This window comes from Hordeum vulgare, chromosome 6H (genome assembly GCF_904849725.1).
Source record: "Hordeum vulgare subsp. vulgare chromosome 6H, MorexV3_pseudomolecules_assembly, whole genome shotgun sequence".
In the NCBI taxonomy this organism is placed as follows: domain Eukaryota; kingdom Viridiplantae; phylum Streptophyta; class Magnoliopsida; order Poales; family Poaceae; genus Hordeum; species Hordeum vulgare.
In genome coordinates, this window is record NC_058523.1 from 53,388,081 (window position 1) to 53,399,188 (window position 11,108).

An 11,108-nucleotide genomic window follows, 5' to 3' on the forward strand; every position below is an offset into this window, starting at 1 on the left:
CACCTCACATGAATCGCCTGACTCGGTGACCCGACCCAACTAGGGCGGATTATTAACAGGTAATATCCCCAACATTAGGCCCCAGATTGACTTGAATTCTCTTCACGCCAATATTCTTGCTTAGCTAAAGGCGATTCACCCTTTATCCTTCTTTATACATCAGAAATTTTAACCCGCCATCTGTCGTGGAAGATATTTAAATCGCCAAACCATTTCTCGTTGGCATCTTCTTGTCCCTTGAATTCCGGGCAGACTGTCGTAATCCTAACGGATCTTTTGGTATTGTTATCCCAATATTTTTGGAGCGCCATTATAGCGAATCCTTTATCCTTCGGCGGTTCCCGCTCATGGCGCCTCGATTCCAGCGCCCGCCCTGTTAAATAGGTGGGAGGGGACAGGACTGGCGCATTCCACCGACCAGTCTCGTCAATCTCCTCCCCATTATCACGGTGAGGAAACCTTATCGCCTTCCAAGAGCTCCGCCGCCGACCGCAGCTCCTGTCGTCGCCCGAAAGCTTCGGCGCCGCCCACAAATCTCCGCCGCCGTCAAGCTCCGTACCGGGGCCGATCTGCTCGCCGCCATCGACCATCTCATCGCCGTCGACCACCTCGCTGTTGCCAGGCACTCCGTCGCTGCCGAAGATCTCTGCGCTCGACCAAGACCGTCGTGCTCCTCCAAAAGCCTCCGTCACTGTCGACCACTTCCGACCGAAATCATCAGGTTAGTCACCGCTCATTTAAGAACAGATCCCCATCCCTGTTCGAAGCTTCAACATCGCCATGTTCTTGATGCCTTCGTGAATATCTGTTACCTGTCCTTGAATGATTAATGCTAATGACGACGAGATAGCCAATGTTTTTAAGACCTTCATTTATCTGTCCTTGATTTGTGTGTTTAGAACAATACTTTGCCAAACGAACAATATCACCTTATCCTGGTAGTAAGCTGCCATGTCCAGTCATTTTTCTCATGTTTTTTCGACTGTCCAGTAGATCCATAGTTTACCGCTCGTTGCGTAAAAGCTGTTTGTAGTCTTCACACTTCACCGTTTTGAACAAGTGTCTCTGACGCTTTTAAGACACAACTCTTGTGAGTAGCCAAACTTCGTAAGTCGCCATGGCAACCCGACCAGGATCTTTATATGGCGGGTCAAGATTTTTCCTTAGTCCGTGAATAAATTACTTGGCGAGTCAAATGAACTTATTTCACCCCTTACGGTAGATGTTCAAAGCGTGTAAATTCACCCGTACTTTACTCCTTTGTAGCATGGACACCGTCTTCAAAAGTGACTGGCTCCCTACCAAAGTCGACGACACCATACTAGCAGATTATGTGAAAACAGGCAACTTGGACCCTCAGGATGTTATCGGTTGGCGTACCGGGTTCGGAGAGGATCTCCCCAACCCCAAAGAGGGAGAGATAGTCATTTTCGTTGAACACCTTGAGCGAGGTTTTAAGCCGCCCGGATCAAAGTTTCTTGGAGATGCCATGGCTTTCATGAACGTCCGCCTCCAGGATCTGGGACCTAACTCGATAAGTAACCTATGCCAGTTCCAAGTGTTATGTGAGGCTTACCTGCGGATCGAGCCCTCAGTTCCCTTATTCTGGCACTTTTTCCACTTAAATCGCCAAACAGAATTTCACAATGGCCCCAGCCTGGAACTTGGCGGTGTAAATGTTCAGCGCCATAGGGATAGCCCATTTCCCTCACTCGCCATGCCAAGCCATCCCAAAGGCTGGGGCGAGTCTTGGTTCTATTGTCAAGAGACCTCACCTGCACGCGAAAACAAGCTTCTGGGCTATAGGAAAGATCGCCTTCCAACGAACTTCAAGCTTCTGGACAAGCTCACCGAAGAGGAGGAATCAGATTTTATCCCAGTATTGTCCGAGTTAAGATCTCTGACAAACAACGACCTTACTGAGGTCGACTTGATCCGCTGCTCGGTCGAATGGCGCATCCTTCCTTTTGATTCGCCAGGACGGGCTAATGTGCGAATTTGATGGCACCTTAGACCATCCCCAATGTTATTTCCGTACGGCTTTAACGGAAAATGATATTGTCACCATCATCAAGAAGCTGACCGGCGAGCCTGCGGGAAAATGCGGCCAAATCGGCCTCAAACCCTTCTGCAAAATTAATCCGGCGCCCAAGGTAAGCAATTTTAACCCGCCTTTTGTCTTTACTTCTTATGTGTCATTCGAATTGTGGCCTTTTATAACATAAGTCATTCCAGAAAGGTGACAAATTTTGGTCCAAGAAACCCAAAAGGCCAGCCATGAAGCAAGCTAAGCCGCCCCAAAGAAAAACAAGGGCAAGGGCAAAGCTGATGTGGCCGAGCCATCCGAAGCCGATGAATCTCAAGTCGGGGATGCACCTTCAGAGGTAAAAACCTATCCTCTTTTCACTCGCCATCCGCTATTGTTAATTTCGTATTTATGTCTCTGCCTCTCTTGAATAGAATGAAGATAACGAAAGCCAGGAGGATTCTGTAGAAGTAATTTCTGTTTCTTCCGATTCATCCCCTTCTCCACCTAAGCCGGCCAGGCGAATTTGTGGGAAAGTTCCCTTCTCACATCCGAATGCTTGTTTGGACCCAAATTTTCTACTGAAGAAAGCACAACATACTTCAAATCGGAAGACCCGAAGTCATTCCGGTGATCTGGTGTCCGGCTTACCAGCAAAGAACAAGAGGAAACCAAATGAGGTACCCATGAACAACACTTCCTCATGTTTCTTTGGATCATATCTATAACCCGCCAATATCTTTGACGTATAATTCTTGCAGAATTCTCCTCCTACATCTGGCGACTCAGTAATGTCGACACTTCCGCCAATGATTCGAGTTCCTTGGTAAGTCCTTTGATAATCTTACTTTGAGTCCGAGGGTGATAAATTTTTAGTCCTTTTAAAGCGTCTCTCCCCTCTTTTTAGGGCACAAGCAAAGAAGAGGAAAACCAGCGGGTCAACTCCTATCATAATCTCAGAGCCCATCAAAGAGTCAGCGCCGATCCAAGATAACCCGGATCAAGACGAGCCTGAGGATCAAATGGATCTTCCTGGCTCGCCCAAGGAAACAATGGATGCCCCTAAGCCGCCAAGTCCATTGACAACAGCAGAAGACCTGGATGCTGTAATTATCACTGGCACCAGCTTCTCTAAGCCGGCCACAACGGTTTTGTCAAAGCATGTGCCATCATCCTCTCAAACCATTCCTGAGTCTGGACTCTCGAAGGCTAAGCTTTCTGAATATGAACATCTGGAATTCAAAGAACTCTGCTCTGGTTTTGCAAGTCGCCTGGAGGCGAGTTATGAGATGGAGAAAAGCCTGCTCCGAATGCTAAAAAATAAACATGAGGTAAGCTTTGTTATATATCATATTATTCCCATTAACCCCCAAGGGCCGGGTCATCAGTAAAAAAGATGAGACGGGTCTTGATAGCTTAGAAAAACTTTCGACCAATAACCCCCAAGGGCCGGGTCATCAGTAAAAAGATGAGCCGGGTCTTTATAACTTTAGAAAAACTTTCGACCAGTAACCCCCAAGGGTCGGGTCATCAGTAAAAAGATGAGCCGGGTCTTGATAGCTTAGAAAAACTTTCGACCAATAACCCCCAAGGGCCGGGTCATCAGTAAAAAGATGAGCCGGGTCTTTATAACTTTAGAAAAAATTTCAACCAGTAACCCCCAAGGGTCGGGTCATCAGTAAAAAGATGAGTCGGGTCTTGATAGCTTAGAAAAACTTTCGACCAGTAACCCCCAAGGGCCGGGTCATCTGTAAAAAGATGAGCTGGGTCTTGATAGCTGTATAATTTTATCTGAAAAAAATTTATACATTAGTCCCCAAGTGTCAGGGATATTGCTTGCAATAGTTTTGAGACTTGCCCCTTATCATGTACTTCAACAGGAAACTCTTATTTAGACTGAATCAGCACTTGGCGATTTAAAGAAAAACTTATCTGACCAGCAAGATGCCCGAACCAAGTCGGAGGAGAAGTATCGATTGGCCTTAGCTGAGATGGAAAAACTAAAAGCTGATTTAAAATGGGCTCAAGCTGACCAAGATGCTGCAACAAAAAGAGCAGAGAAAGCTGAAGCCAAGCTGGCTACTGTGCAACAAGAGCTATCTGGCTTGAAACGTCATATCTCAAACATGGCGCAAGCCGTCTTTGGTAAAGTACTCAAAACTTTGATCTTTGCTTAAACCAATAACTCTTATCCTGAGTCGCTGATTATTATTACCCCTTGCACAGGTCCAAGAGCCGCCAATCTTCAGGATGATTGCATGCTGATGCTGAAGGCGATTTACACGCTGACGGAGCAGCTGTATACCGGCAGTGTACTAACTGTTAAAGCAGTGATGGGCGCCATGGAGCCTATAACCTCCATAAAGAAGATGCTGGGCTACCTGTCAACGCTTCCTCCTCAGATCGGGGAGTTGACACGGTCAGCCGCCCGGAAGGGAGTGCTGACTACATTAAGTCGCTGCTTAGCGTATGCTCGAGAGATCAACCCGGAAGAAGTAGCAGCGGGCTTTCCTCAGCTCAAGGATGACGGGTCAGAATTCGTCGAAGAGGACTATCAGCGTGTCGTCAAGGACTCCCGGCTGGCGATGACTCAACTTGCTGCAAGCCTGGACTTATCAAAGTATCAGGCTGCTTATGATAGCAAGAACAAGAAGGTCAACTCGCCAACCTTTGTGACAACAAGCTTAACTCCACGGCGACCCAAGAACCCTTTTGACTTGGACGCAAATCTTTCATCAATCCTGACCGATGAGGATGACTTCGCGGCTCTGGCTAAGTGTAACTGGGTACTGGGCGACTTGCAGATTGTGGTCGGCCAAAGCTCGCAGCAAAATGATCCAAGGGCGCCAGCAGAATGAACTTCATCGATTTGGCCTAAGAGCCATGTAATAGGTCTTTTTTAGGAATCGGTACTGCTTTTGTGATGCTTTCGACAAAAATCTTTATGTCGCCCTTAAGGCGATTTGAAATATTGGATCCACCGTTTGAAAATCCTTTATAATGCTTAACCCGCCATGGATGAAGTGATTTTGATCATCAACCTGTTTTAAGCTTGAAAAAACATATGTGAAACCAAATAAATGATAACAAATATTTTCAAGGTGAATCAGGAAAAAAGGTTTGGAAAACCTTGTGGAAATGCCATGAAAGAGAATAAAAAATAGCAGTTTTGTCGGCTCATAAGGTCGCGACAGGATGGGGCGAGTTAGAAAACTCAAGCGCTACCCTAAGATGATGGTTTCGTCGGCTCATAAGGTCGCGACAGGATGGGGCGAGTCCGAAAGCTCAAGCACGCACCCTAAATGATTTCGTCGGCTCATATGGTCACGACAGGATGGGGCGAGTCAGAAAGCTCAAGCACGCACCCTAAATGATGATTTCGTCGGCTCATAAGGTCGCGACAGGATGGGGCGAGTCAGAAAGCTCAAGCACGCACCCTAAACGATGATTTCGTCGGCTCATAAGGTAGCGACAGGATGGGCCGAGTCAGAAAGCTCAAGCACGCACCCTAAATGATGATTTCGTCGGCTCATAAGGTCGCGACAGGATGGGGCGAGTCAGAAAGCTCAAGCACCACCCTAAAATGATGGTTTCGTCGGCTCATAAGGTCGCGACAGGATGGGGCGAGTCAGAAAGCTCAAGAACGCACCCTTAAGATGATGGTTTCGTCGGCTCATAAGGTCGCGACAAGATGGGGCGAGTCAGAAAGCTCAAGCACGCACCCTTAAGATGATGGTTTCGTCGGCTCATAAGGTCGCGATAGGATGGGGCGAGTCAGAAAGCTCAAGCACACACCCTTAAGATGATGGTTTCATCGGCTCATAAGGTCGCGACAGGATGGGGCGAGTTAGAAAGCTCAAGCACGCACCCTTAAGATGATGGTTTCGTCGGCTCATAAGGTCGCGACAGGATGGGGCGAGTCAGAAAGCTCAAGCACGCACCCTTAAGATGATGGTTTCGTCGGCTCATAAGGTCGCGACAGGATGGGGCGAGTCAGAAAGCCCAAGCACGCACCCTTAAGATGATGGTTTCGTCGGCTCATAAGGTCGCGACAGGATGGGGCGAGTCAGAAAGCTCAAGCACGCACCCTTAAGATGATAATTATGTCGGCTCATAAGGTCGCAACAGGATGACAAAACTGATCTTTAATGAAGAAGCCCCCAAGTCGGGAAGTATTTTAATTTTATTACTTCATAATGAAACTGAAAAACTTACAAAATGCAGAGCTTAAAAGCTCAAGTGTAATAGGGCCGCAAGTGGGCAATATTCCAAGGGCGAGTTGACTCAGCCTCCGTGGTTGGCCGGTTAGGCCGAAGATCCACCAGATAATAAGAGCCGTTGCGAAGATTCTTGCTGACGATGAACGGTCCTTCCCATGGTGGTGACAACTTATGCATGCCAGCACGATCTTGTATCAACCGAAGAACTAAGTCGCCTTCCTGAAAGGTCCGGCTCCTAACCCGACGGTTGTGATAACGCCATAGATCCTGCTGATAGATGGCCGAACGGGCCGCGGCCAGGTCACGTGCCTCCTCTAAGGCGTCCAAGATTCTTGACGCGCCAGCTCATTGTCTTGCTCCACATATGCGGCGACTCTAGGCGAGTCATGCCTTATGTCAGTAGGAAGAACAACTTCTGCTCCGTAGACCAAAAAGAAAGGGGTAAAACCCATGGACCGGTTCGGGGTGGTCCGGATACTCCACAGTACTGAAGGCAATTTTCGACCCAACATCCTGGGGTTTTCTCCAGGGGAACCATGAGTCAGGGCTTAATTCCTCGTAAGACCTCGTGATTCGCCCGTTCCGCCTGCCCATTAGATTGTCGGTGAGCAACCGTAGGAACACCAAGCCGGATATGCTCTCGTCGGCAAAACTCCTGCATCGCCCCTTGGGACAGGTTAGTACCATTATCAGTAATGATACTATGTGGATATCCAAACCGGAAGATCAACTTCTTCAAGAACTTGACCGCTGTCTCCGCATCGCAATTTCCAATAGGTTCCGCCTCAACCCACTTGGTGAACTTATCAACCGCCACCAGCAAATGGGTTTTCTTGTTGGATGACATTTTGAAGGGGCCGACCATGTCTAACCCCCAGACCGCAAAAGGCCAAGTGATGGGAATCATTCTTAATTCTTGAGCCGGCACATGAGCCTGTCGTCCATAACGCTGGCATCCCTCGCACCAACGAACTATATCCTCTGCATCTGCATGAGCCGTCAGCCAAAAGAAACCATGACGGAAAGCTTTTGACACCAGAGAGCATGACCCGACATGATGCCCACAGTCTCTGGAATGAATGTCATTTAAGATTATGCATCCTTCTTCGGAGGAAACGCATCGTTGAAAGACTCCGGAGGCGCTCCGTTTATATAACTCGCCATTGATGATCACCATGGATTTGCTGCGCCGAACGATTTGACGGGCCGAAACTTCGTCTGTTGGTAACTCGCCCCGGGCGAGATAAGCCAGATAGGGAAGAGCCCAATCCGGCATGACATGGAGAGCCGCCACGAGCTGAGACTCAGGATCTGGTATTGCCAATTCCTCCTCCGATGGTAAAATCACGGATGGTTTATGCAATATATCCAGAAAAACATTGGGAGGAACTGGCTTTCGCTGGGAACCAAGTCGTGAGAGGGCGTTAGCCGCCTCATTGAGGCGCCGATCGATGTGGTCCACCTGATAACCATGAAAATGACCCGCCACGTCAGACACAGCTCTTCTGTAAGCCGCCATCATGGGGTCCCGAGAATCCCAGGTACCCGAAACTTGCTGCGCCACCAAATCAGAGTCGCCAAAACACCTGACTCGCGTTAGATTCATCTCCTTGGCGAGCCGCAAGCCGTGAAGCAAAGCTTCGTATTCTGCAGCATTGTTAGTGCATGGAAACATGAGTCGGAGAACATAACAGAATTTATCTCCTTGAGGGGATACCAATACCACACCAGCCCCCGAGCCTTCCAGCTGTCTAGATCCATCAAAATAAATAGTCCAGTAAGTAAGATCAGGCCTGTCTTCTGGGGCCTGCAACTCTGTCCAGTCATTGACGAAATCAACCAAAGCCTAAGACTTGATGGCTGTGCGGGGGGTGTACTGTACGTGATGCGACCCAAGTTCAATCGCCCACTGGGCAATCCGCCCTGTTGCCTCCCGATTCTAGATGATGTCCCCAAGGGGGGCAGAGCTAACCACTGTGATAGGGTGTTCTTGGAAATAATGCTTAAGTTTTCAACTCGCCACAAACACCCCATACACTAACTTCTGCCAGTGTGGGTACCGTTGCTTATAAAGGGTTAGCACCTCGCTGATAAAATACACCGGGCGTTGCACTGGGTACTCCTTCCCTTCCTCCTTTCTTTCAACAACCACTGCCACACTTACTGCTTTGGAGTTTGCCGCAACATAGAGAAGCATGGGCTCTTTCTCAGTCGGGGCGGCCAGGACCGGCGGGTTAACCAATTGCCGTTTCAAGGCTTCCAGCGCCTCGTCTGCCTCATTCGTCCAAACAAAACGGTCAGATTTCTTTAGTAACTGATAAAGAGGAATCGCCTTTTCACCCAGGCGACTTACAAAATGACTTAGAGCTGCATTGCGACCCGCCAGTCGTTGAACTTGATTAACGTTTGCCGACTTTCCAAGGGATGTAACTGCTTCGATTTTACCGGGTTAGCTTCAATGCCACGCTCAGACACCAGGAAGCCTAACAGTTTCCCTGCAGGAACACCAAAAACACACTTGGTGGGATTCAACTTCATTTGATATACCCGTAGATTATCGAAAGTTTCCTTGAGATCCTCCAGTAGCGTCTCCCCCTGGCGGGTTTTGATCACAATATCGTCGACATAGGCGTGGACGTTGCGACCGATTTGGCTGCGAAGGCAATTCTGGATGCAGCACTGATAAGTCGCCCCCGCACTCTTGACTCCAAAAGGCATGGACACATAGCAAAAAGCCCCAAAGGGGGTTATAAAAGCTGTTTTCTTTTGATCCTCCACGACCATCTTGATTTGGTGATATCCTGAGTAGGCGTCCAAAAAGCACAATCGTTCGCATCCCGCCACCGAGTCAATGATCTGGTCGATGCGGGGAAGAGCGAAAGGATCTTTCAAACAAGCTCTGTTGAGGTCCGTGTAATCAATGCACATACGGAAGGTACCGTTCTTCTTGAGTACCAAAACCGGGTTAGCCAGCCATTTGGGGTGGAAAACTTCCACGATGAATTCGGCGGCTAAGAGACGGGCGACTTCTTCCCCGATCGCCTTGCGTCGTTCCTCGTTAAACCTGCGAAGATACTGCTGAATAGGTTTTGCCTTCGGGTCAACATTAAGATGGTGCTCAGTGAACTCTCTCGGCACACCAGGCATGTCAGAAGGTTTCCGTGCGAAGATGTCCCGATTCTCACGGATGAATTCGATGAGCGCGCTTTCCTATTTGGGATCCAGACCCGTCCCGATGGTGAACTGCTTGGATGAGTCGCTAGGAACGAAATCGATTGTTTTAGTTTCATCCGTCGGTTTGAACTTGAGGGACGACTCAGCATCTGTCGTTGGCTTCTTCAGGGGTGACATGTCTGCCGGGTCAACATTGGCCCGATGGTGTTTGAGCTCCTCTGCAGCGCACGCGACTTCCGCATAAGCCGCGTCCCCTTCTTCACATTCCTTTGCAATCCTTCTATCCCCATCGACCGTGATGGGTCCCTTGGGACCGGGCATCTTGAGCTTAAGGTAAACATAGCACGGGCGAGCCATGAAGCGGGCGTAAGCCGGCCGCCCGAATAACGCATGGTAGGGGCTTTTCAATTTGACCACCTCGAATATCAGTGACTCGGACCTGTAATTCTGCGCCCTTCCAAACGCCACTGTGAGTGTGACTCGGCCTATGGGGTAGGCCGACTTGCCCGGGACGATTCCGTGGAAAACCATGGTTTAAGGCATCAGGTCCTTTTCCAATAGGTCCATCCTTTGGAAAGTATCAAAATATAAGATATTAATGCTGCTGCCACCATCCATTAGCACTTTGGACAGGGTGTAGCCCCCAACTTGGGGAGCCACGACCAACACTAAATCGCCAGGATTGTCAACTCTTGGCGGGTGATCCTCCCCACTCCACGATATGGTTTGTTCAGACCAGTGGAGGTACCTGGGAAGCGCCGGCTCAGACACACTGTATGCCCGGTGACTCACCTTCTTATCACGTCTGCAAGCATTGGTGGTGAAAACGTGATACTGCCCATTGCTTAACTGTTTGGGATTGCTGCGGAAACCTCCGTTGTCATCCTGACCCTGCGGAGCCCCCTGTGGAGGCGGCTGCTGAAAGGCTCCTAGCGGGTTATACCGCCGCTGATGGTGCACCGGATACTGGCCGCTGCTTGGCTGCGGGCCTCCCTGAGGCCCCTGTTCGGGAAAACCGCCGAAGGGGTTCTGCCGTTGGTTGGGTGCGGCAAACTGCTCCTGGCGTTGGTCCGGGTGATCGTTTTGGCTTTTTTTGATCGCCTCCGCCCGAAACTCCCGCATTACGAAGCAGTTCTCCGAGGAGTGAGTCGCTGAACCGTCTGCCGTGGCATGGTGCGGGCGAGGACCTTTGAGTAGCTCTTCATAGTTACGCGGCCTCTTTCCGCTAAAGCCCCTGTTTTTCTTCTGGCGTTGGTTGCCACCGTTGGCGTTGGTATTGGCGACTAAATCCGAGGGCTCCTCTTGCGGGTCTTCGCTTGCCATTGGCTCCTTGATTGTGGCGGTTACGTCCCTGGAACCGGGTATGATTTTTGGATGACTCGCCCTTCTTGGGCGAATTAGCCTTACCGTCCTCACCAGGATCTTTGGTGTCATCTGCTTCAGTGTACCTAGTGAGGGTGTCCATCAGCTCTCCCATGTCTTGGACCTTTCGCTTGAGTCGCCCCAATTTCTGCACCAAGGGTTCGTAATGGCAATTCTGCTCGAGGATCAACACTGCCTGAGCCGCCGTAATACCATCTGATGAATGGATAATTTCCGCAACCCGCCGTGACCAATGGTGGGCCGACTCATCAGGGCGCTGAACACAGTGTTGCAGATCGACGATCGTCATCGGACGTTTGCAAGTT